Source organism: Hesperophylax consimilis, chromosome 8 (genome assembly GCF_061612785.1).
Source record: "Hesperophylax consimilis isolate HC1 chromosome 8, BYU_Hcon_1.0, whole genome shotgun sequence".
In the NCBI taxonomy this organism is placed as follows: domain Eukaryota; kingdom Metazoa; phylum Arthropoda; class Insecta; order Trichoptera; family Limnephilidae; genus Hesperophylax; species Hesperophylax consimilis.
The window spans coordinates 15209298-15228242 of NC_142843.1; the positions used below are offsets into that span (position 1 = coordinate 15209298).

At 31.1% G+C, this 18945-nt stretch overlaps 1 protein-coding gene across 1 annotated transcript in view; it reads right to left on the minus strand.

The window, feature by feature from the left end:
• Window positions 1-18945, minus strand: part of Nos (Nitric oxide synthase) — a 314945-nt gene that overhangs the window by 269350 nt on the left and 26650 nt on the right. The window lies entirely within an intron of this gene.

Below are 18945 nucleotides of genomic sequence, written 5' to 3' on the forward strand. Positions count from 1 at the left end.
AAGCGGAATTAAAAATATTGTTTTGGTGTGTTCAAATTATCTTAAAAGATACACATTCATACAAAACAATACATCTGATTACGTACCAAACTTAAACTACGACGGCTAGCAATTAAAAAAATCATAATGTTTTGAAAATTAGCAGTTTAATTTTATATTTTTAATAATAACATTTATGGATTTCCTTCTTGTGTTAAAAATTGAGTAGAATTAATAGAATACGAGTATCTGATGGTATTATTACGCCAACTTCTGGACGGTTTCGGCCCTCTGATTGGTCAAATTCAAATCTTATGTTTCGGGTCAATTCCTTGAAAATGTCAATCCCTCCTTTACCGGCCGATGGAGTAGTTTCCCTATTGGCCGACAAAGTGCACCTCTGGCGGCATACTAGCGAATTATAGTGTTTCATTTGAAATAATCAAAACAAATAGGCACAATTTCATTTATTTAAACATCGGTTATTCTTTATGTAACAAAAACCGTTTTAATACATTTAAAAAGAAAACAAACATTCGATTCAACTTAATGACAATAAACAACAACTCTTGGCATTTACGATTATTTTAAATATTGATATTTAATATTATTTACGTAAATAATAATTTCGCACCATTTTGACAGAACACCGATACGAAATTCGCGCATAATACGCGTTTGTTTGTAGGAAGTGTAGGCACTGCCAACCCAATAAAAAACTTGAAACATACTTGGAAGCTAGAAACGCTTCGTTGATTGTAAAATTAGCCAACAAATCTCTAATCTGACATGTAATTATATGTATAGTAAAATGTACATGTACTTATGACATTTACTTATATGTATAATAAAATGGTAGGTTAGATTAGTTTATTTTGGGTTATGTTGGGTTATTATAGGTTAACTGTTGTTAGCATCACTTAAACTGGGCGAAGCCTAACTAAGTGCCCGTTTCCATAGTAGCAAAAAAGCCGCGGAGCGGGTTTTTAACTGCTTGTTTTGATAATTATATAAAACAAAAATAAAAAACCATAACATTATAATTTAATATATAACAGAATTATATAAAAAACAACTGAAAACTTACTTATGACATGTTATAAAAACATAATTTTATTTAGTTTTTATATTTAATCAGCTCCCAATTGAAAATGTCCACTTTAGATGTCATATTATTTTAATTTTATAGCATAGTCTGTCCAAGCAAGATATTTTTTTACAGTTCGTTTTGCACTGATCCACTTTAAAAGCATTGTTAATAAACATAGAGAAATTTGAGTCAATATAGAGAAATCTGTTAGATAAATGGCATTATTTGCTAATCAAGCACACTTTTAGCAAGTTATCCAAGAAGATTATCGCATTCACCGTTAATTTCATCTTTGGCAAGTACCAGAAGGAAGTTTGAAGTTCCGAAAGTTTTCCATGAGTTCTTTGATGAATTCTGAAATCGTTTCATATTTTCCCTGTTCTATTCTCGGATACTCTCGTTCCTCAGAGAAACCTCATTCACATGAGAAGGAAAATTGTTGTCGCATGGTTATTGCCACAGGACGCTAGAACAACTTTTTTTCCTACGCGCTTGTGACTGTCAGCTTGATGTTTCGATTTAACCTGTAGGTATTTTGAATTAGATTTTTTTAAAGCGTGTGTAATTTTTATTTAGAAAGTATTGAAAAAGAAAAACATATAAATAGGTAACGTCGTCAAGTTATAATTCGAATGTGTTGGCAGAAGATGTCTTTAGAATATAACGATATTATTTACCACCTACCTAAATAACCATGAAGGCAAAAAGGAATCGCGTTGAAAATGCTCTTATACGAATAAGGATTACTATCATAAAAAAAAACAAGGCGCTGAAAAGTTATATTTGAGCTGTAAGAGTGTTGTTTTATTTCTATAGCTTTTAGTTAAAGTTTCAAAGAGTATTTGCTTTGACTTATGAAGAACGTGCCAAGTGCACTGCGCATTTTCAGCAAATGAGAAAATTATTCACTATGCTTGTTCGAATTCCAAATAAACAGAAGTATATTTCATTTTTAACTTATTTTTAACTTTATAATATATTCTCATACGTTAAAATTTTACAAACTTCTGTATTATAATACAAATGTTACTTATGGTCAGTTCCTTGGCTAATAATAATATCCACTGTCAAATTTTTAATATTACGTCATCCAAAATAAAAGAGTACCTACTTCTACACATAATGCGATGTTATACAGACGTATATATGTATGCCTAGTAAGAAAATTATTTTTAATACTTATGACATAAACTTCATTCATCTGTACCAATTTGGCAGCCTACGGTAAATCGAATCACAAAAATTTTCTCACAACATTCATCGTATTTTTTTAAGGTTTCCTTGAATGGACCAATTATTAGACAAGCTTCCGAATATTAGCAACAATATTGATCTGAAAACATACAAATTTACAATCACAATGAAAATACTGACCAACATCAAAAATAAATTTCCTAATGATTTTTGTGCCTATTTAGTAACGTAATCCATCACCATGATTGATTTTCCTTTTGTCGCGAAAAACTACAAGTTTTTCGACAGGTAAAATGGCACAACCAAATTTTTTTTTTTGAAAAAGAATCAGATTTCTTAAAACTCAATTTCTACCTAAACTAGCTTTCGTTCGCAGCTTTTGTTGATTTATAGGGTTTTTTGTTACTGACATTAAATGATGAACACAATAAAACTTTCTACCCATGTCAATTTTATTTCAAAGTGTAACCAACTAAAGAAAAAACAACCAATTCATTCCTTACAGAAGTCCTTTACTTTCGCTGGCTATTTGGCCATTATCTGAACCAGGAATGTGACGGTTCCTGGCCACTTGTTCCTTCCGCTTATTTTACCGAATATTTTTATCAGTCACTAAGACAGTGTTATTTCATTAAACCATCGCGAAAGCGGCTGACACCTAAAGGGCTGGGAAATAAAATTCCTCACACAAACGATATCGAAATTCCAAGTATTTACTTAGGAAACTGCCAAATCAAAAAGCCAAAATCCCAAAAGGCCATTTGGAGTAACCTTTTCGGCGTGATATTTCTGGTATACGTTTATATAAACCATTTCAGAGATAGGTAAACTTGTCGAATTCCGCTGTCTGCAAAGATTGTAACTTGTATATCTAATCTGGAAGTGAGAGAATTTTCTATAATTTATATTACGAATATGATACCTAAAATATGTCTTTACCGTCTACATTTAAAAAAAAAACTAACTTCTATTTAACTTCAACTTTAACTGTTATTTATTAAATACGCATAAATTCCAGTAAAATCATATTAATCTAACTATAGGTACTATATATATTGGTAGTTACATTATAGATAATGTAACCACCACTGTTTTGAATACATAACTTATAATGCCCACGCCCAGGCTTCGCCTTTGTGGGATTTTTTTTGTTACTGTCTTATATTTTGTATAATAACCTGTACGTCCTGTATGTACCTGTATGTCCTGTATGTATCAAAAAAATTCTCAATAAATAAAAAAATAATAAAAAAAATAATGTTTACAAATATCTACCGGTCGGTGGCCGAGTTGACATCGCGTTTGGGTCCCACCCAGGCGTAGTGTATTCAATTCCTCGGCTGGCTAAGTCCTCCATCACAACACAAGCAACATTTTCAGTTTACTGTGGTGGTAGTAGGAGATTTTCAAATATTGTCAGGTTATTCGTAATCCGGTAATGTTTGCCTTTCTTTTTAAAAAATTAAATTAAATTAAATCTAAGTCGGTGTTTTAAGTCGCACATGAACAAATTGGTTCTTAGGGTTTAGTTTCGGTTATTTCAATAATTTACGCTTATTTCCTAACCTCAGAACTTTACTTTCATTGAGAAAAAATGGAACTTGAATGCATATTTTGCCATCTCCCACGACATAAATAATTATTTGATGTAGTAATTAAGTTGAATCCAAGTGCTATTCAATTTTTCGCGTACTAATTCGATAAGTTTACTCAGAGATAATTTTACGATATAATTAATAATATTAATTTTACAAAGCCAAAGTTCTCCGCTCAAGTGTTTTTATTTGGAATACTTTTAAAATAAGTGTGTTTATCTGAAGTAGATGCCATGTAAGTATGTTTTTCTGTATCTGTTTGTAAATAGTAAGTATGTTTTACTGTATCTGTTTGTAAATAATAAGTATATTTTTCTGAATCTGTTGGTAAATAATAACATTATATACTCGTATAACCTAGGAACTCGTAATAAATTGTATAGAGCGCATTTGGGGTGATTATTCACAAAAATCTTAAAAATTATCGATATAATTTTGCTTTGACTTCAGTAAAAAACTTATAATAACTTCTTGAATAATATTTTTGACATTAGGGGCCTGACATAATACGACTTTTCCTGGTTCCTGTTCATTGCCTCAGAATCGCAAGTGCCTACTTATGGTCAACAATTGAATGGATGATTTATTATAAAGTGGACGACAATGGGTTCTTTTCAATCACATGAATGAGAAATCAATTGTTCATTTGTGTTTTGGTTCCGAGAACGCGTGGGTGACCGGCAAAACATTCTCCCTGCGAGCGTAGGTGAACGTCGATCAGGATTCACCGAACTTGATTCCCTCTTAACTTCAAGAAACGTGTGGGCTGAAAGTTAAATTCATTGTCTTCAATTATTCTTAGATCGGTACTTACATTTAGGAAAAGTTTTTGTATGTTGTCAGCTATTAAAGTTTATATCAGAGTAAAAAAAACGTTTCTTTTATACCAGTACCTATACTTGCAATAGAATCGCTGTATTACCACGGTATCCAGATTAATAGAGAGTAAAAAACATAATCATGGTTGATTTTAAGAATATTTGTGGATACTGATGATTGCATATTAGTTCTTATTGCATTCTGGTAACGATATGTGCAAATACTTAATTTACTTAATCATTAAAGTTTTTCTTAAGAGGCCATGAGGGATATTTCATATTTTAAGGTTTTTAAGTGTTCTTAAAGTAAGGGCACCTAAAAAAAGTTATTATATTTTTTACTTCTTACTAAGTGTCTACAAAAGAGCTGTTTTTTTAAATATTACTACTTGTAAATGTTTTTCTTATGCGGACATATTAAAAACTATCTATTTTGACTTAGTCCAATCTCGACTTTCTTATAACATAGTATTTTAGGGATCATGTCTAAAATGCGATGTAGAGCCACTGAATATTACTCAAAAATTGATCCTTTAAGTTATGTACAAAAAATCCTTTATCTATCCTACCTACTTTATAAAGAATTTATTGTTATATGTATAAAACAGCTGTATATAACTCAAATACTGTGTAGATTTTTTATCAATATCAAATTTGCAGAAAGAACACAACAAACCCGTGCAACTAGACTTGGCTCTTCATTGAACTTTCTGGTGGTACATACTAAAACTTATTTTGGTTAAAGAAACTATTTATATCAGGCACGACATTCTTCCAAATCATATTAATTCCTTAGTTAAATTAAAAAATTTAGTTAGTTGAACTCAAGAACTATTCGTAGAAACGTCAATATGAAAGTCATCATCACATAGAAAACGCAATCTTGTATTTTTTCTGCTTTTCGTAAACTTTTTCATTTTTATCGGCAGTTAGAGGGCTCAAAATATATGACAGTAACCCTACAGAAACCGATTTTTTTTAAATTTTATCTTCAAATTTGATTTACTCAAAATCGAAAACATAAATCAAAAAAGTTACACCTGCCATAACATCGACTCCAAGTGTAACCAGTTTTCCGCTTGTATCCTTTCATTAGTTTCCTGAGCCCATGTATGTAATATTGTATAGTGATATTTATACATATTTTTTATAATTAAAAATATTCCATGAACTTATTACATGCGCACATTATCAAATCATCTGTTATTATGTGAAAGTATTCTTGTTAAGTTTTCAAAGAAACAAAAAAATCCTTTCATTAAAGTAGTATTTAATGACAGCAAACATACACTTTTACAGTGCTCGAAAAAATTTGTGATAAAAATGTAATAATTTCCATTGAAAATTCAATTTTGGTACTTTATGTCTAATCTAAAATTATACTGCTTATTAACCCTGAAAATAACGAAGATTCCGCGAGTAAAATTATACATGAATTTCATAGTAATGTCGACTCGCAGGAGCTTGAAGATGACGGAAGGTGGCGGATTTAGATTAGAAGTAGGGTTATGATATTATTTACAAATTCACTCTGGATTCGTCAGGATTCTAAAGTTCTTGTATTTAATTTTGTGACAATTTAGAAAACTAATATCACTGAATTTGAAAATATTCCTAGCGTCTTAGAGGTTAACGGAACATGCGTTATAATCTGCGCGTTCATAGATGATGCTTATTTTATTATTTTAGGAATAGCACATTTTAAAGTTATGTTTTAAAATCAGAAGATCAATTATTTGTTTGCGCATGTATAAACAGAATTAATTGTGAATAAATGTTTTTATCCGTACAAAAATACATTTCATTAAAAATATAAATACAATATACAGGGTTTTCCAATAAGAGGTGTTATTTTGATATTCCATCGTAAAAGATCAATGGTTTCGTTGCTTGTGTGGCACAAAGCGCCGTTTTATTAAAAGTAAATGTTATCTAAATCAATACCATCCAATTCCGGCCATAAAAGATCATTAATTATCTCTCGATAGCGCAATCCATTTAGCGTAACTGTTGCTCCAGCCTCATTTTCGAAAAAGTAAGGTCCAATGACTCTGCCAGACTATAAACCGCACCAAACAGTCACACGTTGAAGACAAAGAGGCTTTCAACAATAATTCTTGGGTTTTCCGAGCCCCAGTTGCGACAATTTTGCTTGTTGACGAAGCCACCGAGGTGGAAATGGTCCTCATCACTTAAGATGATGTGCATTTGATTCACCCAAGTGAATTTTAATAATTTCAATGCATATTTGAAGCTTGTATCGTTCCATTTTTATCAATGACGTAGTTTTTACTTGTCAAATGTAAAAAAATGACAGCTTCAGAAATAACATCTACCGAAATAGCGGGCTATTCAAAATAACACCTCTTATTGGAAAACCCTGTAGTATCGGTTATTCTATCCAATTTTGTATTTGAATTCATTTCTTGAAATAGTTGTGTTTTTATATTGACAAAACTTTTATTCATATTCAAATATCGTTTGCACATGCGCAAATAAATAATCAATCTTTTATTTTAAAGCGTTTTTGCTAAAGTAATTAAATTTGGGCAATCTATAAAAGAGTAAATAAATAATTATTTGGATTATTAGTCCTGGTTCATCCACAACATTAAAGGAAATAACTCACATATCTTATATGTTTGTGTTTTAATCCGTATGTCGTGAATGAGGAGGTCTTTTGGATGCTTTGATTTTATCACATTTAAAAATTTACGTCTTATATTTTCAGACTTGTAATTTAAAAAAATATTACACTCCGGTTTGCTAGCAACTTAGAACTATCATAATTAATTTTTTTACCCGTAGCGCCGTGTGCCGGTATTACCACCATGGGTTTTCATATTTTAAAACATGTTCGTAACATATTTTAATTATCGCTTGTCTACAAAGTGACCTATCAGACGTTTTATTTTGCATCAGTGGGGTAAAGTCATGTAAAAATTATTGACATAAATGCGGCTCGCATATTTGAGTGATCCAGTTATTTTGTTGGTTACAATACTCTATTTATTTACAAGAAAACTTTTTATTTATTCAAACTTTCGAAAATACAATAAAATGATAAAGAAAATATTCACGTTTCTTTGTTAAACATTTTGCTAGTATTATTATTCAGTATTATTTAGTAAATATATTTGTACAGCGTCCTTAAGGTGATTTTTTCTCAAAAACGGCTCTATATAAATTAGCAAAATATTATTATTATTATTATGAGAGAGAAAAAGAGCAATATTAATAAATTCATAAATATACAAGTTATCTAAAAAGTTGCAAAATTTACGTAAATATATATATTATTGAATAAGGAAGCACAATCTACATAAATATACACATAATCTGATAAGATGGCACCATTTACATAAATAAACACATTATATGATAAGATGGCACAATTTATATAAATATGAACATTATCTGAGAAGATGGCACAATTTATATAAATATACACATTATCTGATAAGATGGCACCATTTACATAAATATACACATTATCTGATAAGATGGCACCATTTACATAAATAAACACATTATATGATAAGATGACACAATTTATATAAATATGAACATTATCTGAGAAGATGGCACAATTTACATAAATATACACATTATCTGATAAGGGGTCATAATAATATCACAATATCACAATAATGTCACAATATATTTATATAAATATTAATATTATCTGAGAAGATGGTACAATTTACATAAATATACACATTATCTGATAAGATGGCAGAATTTATATAAATATGAACATTATCTGAGAAGATGGCACAATTTACATAAATATACACATTATCTGATAAGGGGTCATAATAATATCACAATATCACAATAATGTCACAATATATTTATATAAATATTAATATTATCTGAGAAGATGGTGCAATTTACATAAATATACACATTATCTGATAAGATGGCAGAATTTATATAAATATGAACATTATCTGAGAAGATGGCACAATTTACATAAATATACACATTATCTGATAAGAGGTCACAATTTATATAAATATTAATATTATCTGAGAAGATGGTACAATTTACATAAATATACACATATCTGATAAGATGGCACAATTTTCATAAATAAACACATTATCTTATAAGATGGGCCAATTTACAGACACATAAATATACACATAATCTGATAAGATGGGACAAATAAAAATATATTTTGTTGAAAAAAAAATACGAAATTACGGTCTGCAAGCGCATGACCACCCATAATGTCCAGCACACGACGAGAATTAAAGTTCGCGGGTATCCGGCATCCCAAGGGTTAAAACAAATTTAGCACCTTTATGTAATGCCCCTAGGCCGTTAAATTACCGTACATAAATATTTTACACCATCACCTCGGGCATGGTCAAGTCAGCTATTATGTAGGTACATTAATATAATGCTAATGCGTAATTAATGTTAGAATCATTAACAATCGTAATTTTATACGAATTTGTAAGCATTATATTTAATTTCCCCAATAAAACCTACTATTATCTACCAACTAGAATCTAAATAGTACATTATGTGTTACCATCAGTGACGACTTGTGGATACTCATTAATCTTACAAATACCATTTTTTTGTAATTTCGCTTTAAAGATTTTATATAATTAGATATTTATTTATTTAAAAATAAACTAATGTTTACAAGACAAGGTGTTTATGCAAAGCACAAAGGATAACAAATTATTATAAACAATAATAATTAGCCTGAAACACTTTTGAGAAAATCTTCCGAGAAAAAATAAATGCCGTTGACGGGAATCGAACCCGCGGCCTTCCGATTGCCGGACTGGTGCACTAAGCCACTTTGCTATGTCGGTTTATTTTAAATTGCCAAATAATTCAATAAATAATAGTATTTTAGTCAACAATATTGCTTATTAGATTTTAATTTATATTTTTTTCTTAACATTTTTTGTGTGTTTTTGAGGTGTTTCAGGCTAATAACCATTGTTTATAATTATTCATTTATTTGTTTAAATTAATTAAATGATCTAATTTATTTGTCTTCAATCCTTTATAGATTATTTTAAAAAATTTGAAAAAATAACATAATAATAATGTGATGTTCTCTCTACCTCGTAATATTTGTAATGTTCAAAATCAAATATCGTCTGTAAACATCTTCATTTTGTGTCAAATTAATATAATCTGTGATCTCAAATCAAAATAGAAATTCTATTTCTGTGGGTTTAGTGAATTCGTGATAATGTAATTGCTTTTAATCAATGGTACTTGGTAATCAATTGGTAATATTTCGTCGCAAGAACCCTGGTTTTTGGCTGTACCATATATCGAAGGTATAGATTTAGATATCAAATACAAAAATTGTGCCCCGTTCAATGTTCTTTTTTATTCCACTAACCATGGTAGTGGTGTAACCTAGACTTCTCAGACCACCCAGTATTGATAATGAACTCTTGCAAAACCACTCGTGTCAAATAGTGCTGTATCTGTCACCAAATGACACAATTGTCTTTACATTAAAAAGTTTGCCATAGACACGGTTATAATTTGAAAATAAATTATCAAACAGAAAACTGGCAAACAGTTTGCGTGCTTAAGGTTTGCTAAATTTTAAAATAATTATTTTTACATAAAACGAGAAAAAGTCAGACAGACAGTCAGTCACCTTTATGATACGTTTGTCAAAATAAATGCGTTTTCGTTTCGTATTAAGATTTAAATCATAAGATTACTGCCAAAAGTTGACAACTAAATTTTTAGATTTTTTGAGTTAGTGATGATTTTAATGTTTATGTTTTATAATCTACATATGTCTGGAATATGTTTGATTCCGCTCTTATGTCATTAAGTAGGTTTAAAAGCAGTGCCTTTTTATTAAACTTGGTAACTTTTTAAAATAATAATAGACAAAAAAAATAATATAAAAGCACTTCCAAAAATAAACATGCTTGTTTATGAAACAACGCTCCAATGATTTTTTCAAATCAACATTAATATTATTTCCCAAAACCCTGACTTCGTAATAAAGATCAAACATTAAAATTGAATTTTTTCTAAACATTTTTGTTAGTTACCAACTTTTGGCAGTCAGTCTTTTGTCATGAAATACAGTAAAAAAATATCGTTTAGGGTTTTTAATAACTTAAGCTACGTCTGAGTTCAAACATTAAAATTATTTATATTTGCAAATGTCCGTTTAAAATCAAATTCCGAAATAATCTTTCACCTGCTTTAAAAAACAATTAACAAGACTAAAATCTTTTCAAAGAAGGGTTTAATTCTGAATGGTGGTCTTTCACTATGGCGATACTGATTATCTACCACTTTGGAATGTGCCGGAAATATACCAAATGCTATTTTAAATGCTGAAACAATACATGTAGTATACATACTATATACATAGGAGTATTAATACAAATAATAATAATTATACCTAGCTCTCTCATTAAAAATTTAGGCGTATTAGATCTATCAAAAAATTTATACATGAAAATGCAAAAATCAGTCATTTTAAATACATGTAGTATAACGAAAGATTTTTTAAATATTTATGTTTAGGGATCAGTAGGATTTATAGGCCCTGTTAGGAGTTCTACCGAGCTGAACCCTCTGATATGAAAATATCTGGAGTCGGTGAATTATTTTCCCATTTGATCTCTGGTGAGTTGACGTGTTGTTCTTGTATTTATTTTGCTTATATAATGCACTTGCATAATGTTGATTGACTAGATGATCATTTGTGGAAAAGTTTGTGGAAGGGTTTAGTTTTTCCTATGGGGAAGATTTAACCCGGACATAAAATCGGAAAGATTAAAAATGGTCTTTATTCAATAATATACATACTAGATACATATTAATACAAATAATAATGGTCTTTTTTCCAAACTAAAAAACAATATCTACAATAATATAATGTACACACTCCTCTTCCAACCACAAGCTAATGCTTCTCTGGAAGAGTAGTCTTAAATATTGTCATTGTAATTGTAAACCTTATTACTTATATAAACTTTAAAATTGATAAATAAAAAAAAATTATAATAAAATTAAAATTTATAAAAAATAAAATAAAATAAAAATACATAATAATAAAATAAAATTTACTCTCGCACGCCAGGAAATGAACCAGCTACCAGTGGCGGCTCGTGACTTTTGATTGTGACAAATTCGCCATTATTGATGCTGTTTAGTCCAAAATGACGTTTTGTTTTTTTTTCTAAAAATCTTTTTCATGTATGAAGATTTTCAGGAAATTTCAGTTCAGTCGTGCCCCGCACGGATTTCCGAAATTTCGAAAAAATATTAAAATCGTTTTCGTAAAAAACAACAAAAGTCATGAGCCTCCACTGCCCGCGACCTCCGAGTTCTTTGTGTTTAATGACCTACCTATTTGTATCCATCCTTCTTTTCTATTTTTGTAATTATTTAATTTTATGGTGTCACAATATTAATTTTAATAATAACCAGCATGTATTCTTAGATCCTTGGCCGCCATTATTAAAAATAGAAGGCAATATTTTCGGCATTGGCTCCGCAGGTAACCTTTCAGGCAATCGGGCTGATTATCAATTTCATTCGCCACAGGAAGTATTAATGCTCTTTCATCCACACCGTCGATTGATCGTCCCCACTAAAATAAGATTGGTCACGTCCTCCCAGCCTCCCTTATATCCCGAGTTATCTCCCACTGGCGCAATACGACGCTAGCGACTCCCGTTACACCCAATGCAATGAATTTGATTGTATTAGATAAACAAAGTGTTGTTAACATATCTTTTTATGTGGCGATCACGCAACGGTACCAGTGGGACTATGACACTATGACACCCCCCAGTGTTGTGAATATATTTAGGAATAATAAGGGTTAAGGGTAGAGGTTGAATCTAGCTATTCAGATCTGCTGACTAAACACAGCTATAATCATTTGAAATAATCTATTTTTACTTACCCCAGTTGTTGTAACCGGGCAACTTGGGACAGTGGCAGCTCTTGAAAAGTCTTATAAATTAATGAAAATTGATGTAAAAAACTAGGTTACCTTAGGTTAGGTTTATAATACTTTTTTATCACTTTTAATGACTTTGTATCATTTTTCAGTGCCAACTCATTTGTGTGATAAGTTGGCACTGTCCTGAGTTGGAACCGTTTTTTTCAAGAGGGTTTGATCCTTTTTTAATGTGAATATCACACGACTTTCCCAGCTGCTTCCAACCGTCTGGAGCAAGTAATACTATGTCAGTCCCAATTGGGGTATGTTGTGAGACTAAGGTAGTAGATAGGGGAAAGAGATGGGAACATGAAGGGGGACAAGTATCCTGCTATTCAGATCTGGTCACTAAACATTATTAAACCCATTTCAAATAACGTTTTAATTCTGAATGGAAGTCTTTCACTAGGGCAAAACAGAGAGTGTCTTCAACTCAGGAACTTGCAGCAAATATACTCTATAGTATTTTAATGAATTAATTTGGGTGATTAATTAAATACAACAAACTTGCGTACTTAGCACAGCCCCAACTCTCTCGAGACCACGGAGGTTGTCGATACTGAGAGTACCCACCCTGGAAAGTGAGCATCTTCGATTATAGCAAACAAAATCGATTCAAGAAGATTACCAACGATCGACAACTACAACTATCGACAACGGTTGATGGCGATCAATTGGACACTCTGGCAACTTGGGTCGACAATCTTGTAGAAATCGTAAAGAAATAAATAATAAATTTACTTGCTAAGTTAAAAATAAACTTATTATATACTCTTAGTCTTACGTGTGTTTAAACTTATGTGACATTTGACATCGTCACAAATTGCCATCCATCGCTAAATTGAAGTTAACGTGATTTCAAACAACTGCACCTTATTCAAGACAAAGAATTTTTAATCTGCTCTTTCATCATAGATGGCGCTAATTTAATAATAATTTCAAGTTATGCTTTGTTGAAGACAAGTTATGCTTTAAATTACTAAGATGAATTATTTGTTTGCGACCGTACATATGCAATATCAATATGTATAAATAGTTTTCAAGAGAGGCAAAAAGTACAATATTGTATCGGTGGACCTATCCAATATTGAATTTGCTTTCCTTATTTTAAAGATTTGAGTTTTTATACTTACAAAACTATTTATTCCTGTTCATAATGCATGTGTTCCTGTTCATTATAATTCGTATAATAATTTTAAAGTAAAACTTGCTAAAGGTGCATTTTAATAAAATAATTATTACAACGCCATCGTACATTGCGTTTAACTTTAAGCGAGAAAATGCTTAACAACAGAGTTAATTTTGTACAAATTTGTTCCGCTTAAACGTTGAAATGGATACATCAGGTAACTTCAGATACAGTAAAGGTCAACCTAGCACACCTGCTGTGTGTCAAAGATCCCTTGTCTCTGACCTCTAGATGAGTATCATTAACATCCACCTGTTTATGAAAGATTTAATCACAGACTCGCCGCGGGAGCACAAGGGATGAGTAGGGGGTGTTCAAGGCTTCACCGCCAGATAGACAAGTTTTCAATGAGAGTGCTCATATCCGTGTTATTCTCTACAGAGTTTTATAACTCCACTTCAACCTTTTTAAGATTCACACGCTTTCTCACGAAGTTTTAGATTAATCTGTTTTCAGTTGTGCTTAATATTGATGTCTAAAAAGTTTTCGTTGGTATTATTAACAGATTTTCTTACTTATTTATCTGGTTAAAGCGTTAAAACGAAGTAAATGGTTCAAATTGGTCTTTAATAATGTGAATGTGATAATTGCAAAGTTTTTTCACGTTGATCCGACGCATCATAACCGGAGGTAATACACATGTTTAAGGTTGACTACTGTTAAATTATCAGAATATTTTGACATCTTACTAGTTTTCCAAAAAAAAAAAATATTTAAATACTTTCCCCTATAATTCTGAACTTTTCAACAGTCTGCGGCATCTGAAAAGTGTTTTAACAAGTTTTGGTTTGTTTTATATCGTTTTTTTTCATCTTATAATTTTTTGAACGAAGTATTTTAACAAATTATTATAACCAATAATTTGTCTCTTGAAATATCCATACAAATTGAAAATATCCCCCGAGTAAAAACAAATGTCACCGCTGGGAATTGAATTCTCACCTTCTGATGTCCGGTCAGGTGCTGTGAGACCACTGAGCTACGTCGGCTTATTTCCAACACGCCAAATAATTCAATATTTACTAGTACTTCAATCAACAATTACTGCTTATTATATTTTTTCACTTGAAAACAACCAACTTGGTAAACTTTGATAAACATCAGTTTGGCATAAAAAAAACAATAAGAAGTATTTTGAGGTCATTTTAATTCCTCGGGCTAATTTGTTCGGTTTTGGGGAACAAATAGTTATTACCCGTAGAGTTAACTTGTTCGCTTTTCGGAATAGCTCATATGGTCTCATAGACATCGTCGTGTCTTCTTTACCGTCATAGTTAGAAATATGGACTAAACGGCATTAGAAAGAAAAAATACCAAGCTTTATATTGAAACATAGAAGTTAATCTTAGAATAATTCAAATGTACATCTCTATGAAAGAAAAGGTTCCGATCGCAATTGGTGGTAATTTCTCTTGGGAAGGGATAGCATGTTTTCCATCCCGACCATTATCGATGCCATGCATTGTCTTTTGCAATACGAGCACATGTTTTGAATATTTATCATGGCTATCCGATGCATCTCATAAATGAAATGAGTGAATTCGTATTCTTCAACAGCACGAATACAAATTACAAAAACAACTAAAATCTGTCAGTTTACATTATCTTATTTAACTGTTAGTAAAAGGCTGTTAAAAGTTGTCAGTTTACATTGTCTTATTTAACTGTTAGTAAAAGACTGTTAAAAGCTGTCAGTTTACATTATCTTATTTAACTGTGAGTAAAAGGCTGTTAAAAACAGTCAGTTTACATTATCTTATTTAACTGTTAGTAAAAGGCTGTTAAAAACAGTCAGTTTACATTATCTTATTTAACTGTGAGTAAAAGGCTGTTAAAAACAGTCAGTTTACATTATTTTATTTAACTGTTGGTAAAAGGCTGTTAAAAACAGTCAGTTTACATTATCTTATTTAACTGTTAGTAAAAGGCTGTTAAAAACAGTCAGTTTACATTATCTTATTTAACTGTTAGTAAAAAACTGTTAAAAACAGTCAGTTTACATTATCTTATTTAACTGTTAGTAAAAGGCTTTCAAAAGATTTAATGTATCTATCGATTTCCGTTTTTTTTCGATATTCCACTTCCCCTAACCTTCCACACGAATATAAAATTTTGCTTATTTATTTAAAATCTGGTCATATTATTAGTATTTCTGTTAAAAATGGGACTACAGGTTTTTAATAAATGAATTGACAGATTTCCTAACAAACTATCAGTAACACACGAACTTGTTATGAGGATGCCGGAAAACGTGTTCATAAAAATTGTAATACTTTCGCATTTCGTCATCATATTTATCAGGATAAGCGCACCTGCATGAACACTTGTTCAGATTTATTCTTATTGTATACGGAGAAAACTTAAGCATATAAAATATTGTTAATATATTAAAAATCTGAACAAAATTATTCGTTTTCCTGTTGAAAACGGGAATGAAGGCCTATGAAGAATGAATTGTCAAACTTCATTACAACCTATCAGTAAAGCACGAATGTGTTATGAGGAAGTCGGAACACGTGTTCATAAAAATTATAATATTTTCTCACATCGTCCATTAAATTTATTATGACAAGGCCACCGACCGCGACGTGAACACGTGTTAAGATTTCTTCTGAATGACTAATATTTTTGAGGAAATGGGCCTGCATACACATTTTTAACAGTATTTCAATTTTTAAAAAGCCGTACTCATTTTTTTCCGTGTTCTTATATTTTATTAGTAAATGGCCTTCCACCACATTTTAACAGGGTTTTAATAAATCAGTCATACTCATTACTATCCGTGCACATTCATATAAATAAGTCTTCAAATAAGTTTAAAATCATTTTATTTTTAATTACTTACTTACTGTAATAAAACAATGTACACTCCACTTCCAGCCACAAGCTAATGATTCTATGGAAGAGGGTTCTTGAAATATTTGATAATATATTGTAACAAATAAACAAAAATGTACTTATATAAAAAACAAAAAAAATAATAAAAATAAATATTACAGGTTTTCTACAATGACTTAAAGAGAGACCAAGAGAGACTATTACCAAATGACCAACTCATTTATGTCACATTAAGCGCAAATTAAATTTTATTTTTATTTACCAACACTACAATGATGTAGTTAATTGGTAATACCGTAAACCAAATACTCCAGAACCAAACAAACAAACAAAAACTTCCATTCAAGATTCGACCAGTTTCTACATCCGGGACTAATCTACTGATTGACTAGCGCGTTGATCGGGTTTTCCCAACTACCTTTGATCTTTTTTTAGGTGATGACCACATAGGAGTCCCGGCGACCCGGAGCCAGTGGGTCTATTGCGACCCCAATTGATTTAAAATCTATGTTATTTTACTCTGAACATTCTAAATATTCTCGCTTTAAAACTATAATATTTTTTGAAAACCTGGATGTTATTTCATATTATATGTTTTACTAACTCGAATCTAATTTTATACACAGTCATTTTGTTTTCCTCCCTGCGTAATCAATGTATCGTAATTTTGGCATTTCTTGTTAACCGGACGGGACGTATAAATACGTCAAACGTAAACAGTATCGGGTACGGGTAGGACATAATATGAATACGTCCTTTAAATATATGTTGCGCCCTGGAACGAGCGGGACGTATATTTCCGAGCATATCACACAGAAATTGAGTTTTTAATTTTTACATATTTTAATTTTTTAAACTCAATGTTTCTCTTTTATCTGTGTGCTTTTGTTTATTGTTCTGTAATTATAACCTTCTTTATATTTTTTGTAATCTTTACAATTGTTTGTAAAGTTTCTATTTTTTTAATTCGATGTTTTCATTTTATAATGCATAAATGAAAAAAAATAATAATATGAAATTACGTCCTCCGGGCGTGACAAACTGATACGTCCTAGTGAATGAGTTCGCGCCCGTTATATGCTGCGTAATTCAAAACGGAATTCCCCGGTTAACAGGTTTATTATTCTCGGACAAAATTAAAATCTTAAGGGTAAACTTAAAATGTATTTAAACTGCTCGTTCATAGATGGCGCATATTTAATTGTTTTAGAGAAAAAAAAAACAATTTTCGTAAGTAGTGCTTCATTTCTAAAATAATTAAATTAACGCCACCTATGAACGAGCATTTGATGAAAATTTTTAAATTAAGGTACTCTTAGGGTTATTATAATAAACAAAAAATAATTATTGATTGGCATAGAGTGTAACACCGGCATAAGTAACAAAATATGTTTGGCCTAACTCGATCAAGCTTGCATGATGAATTGAAATAACAATCGGCCTAACGTAAGGTCATTCTAATTTTCAACAAATGTGATTTTTAAATATGTTTGAATTGGCAGTTGTTTCGTGTTTGGTAGGGAAGATCTGGCTTATGTCAGTTAGCCCACTTTTCATATTGGCCACTTCGTTATAACAGTTTTTAATTTCGAATGAATAAAACTACAGGATGTGTCGCAGGCTGCAGAATCTAGGAGGACTAGAACTAGATATTATTATTTGCCGATTAAAGGTCTTTTAGTTTGCACCGCCACCGGCCACCGTGGTCGAGGGGTAAGGCTCTTGACTAGCAAGCCGAAGGTCGCGGGTTCAAATCCTGGCGTGCGCAATAAATTTTATTTGAGTAATAATTTGCGATATTTCACGATTTACTGATTTAAAATAATATATAATATTTTTGCAGCACGTTCCAGATCGGAAGATACTCTCAGTATCTCCCTGGTGTACGACCACTATTCAGAACTGAACAGTGGCGGTTTTCTCTAAAGTGCGTTTGTGCGGCGAACCCCCATTAAAAAGATGAGAAAATAAAACAAACTTGTTTTATAATAATATAAGCACATTATAGATAGCACTCTATTAAAATTTCGCCTTCAAAACCCGCGCCACCAAAAAATACGATACATATTCCAACTTTGTGCGAGTTGAAATCCGCGCCAAACTCTTCATACAAAAGAATTTTAGTCGGTACAGACCCTATGACGGTGACATATACAAAATTTGGTCTTTCTTTGCAAAACTAAGACAAATTGTGTGCGCCGAACACGCGTTGTGATATCACGTGACCTCCGAACATTGACGAATGTAACCGAAGAAACCCGAGCACTTCGCGG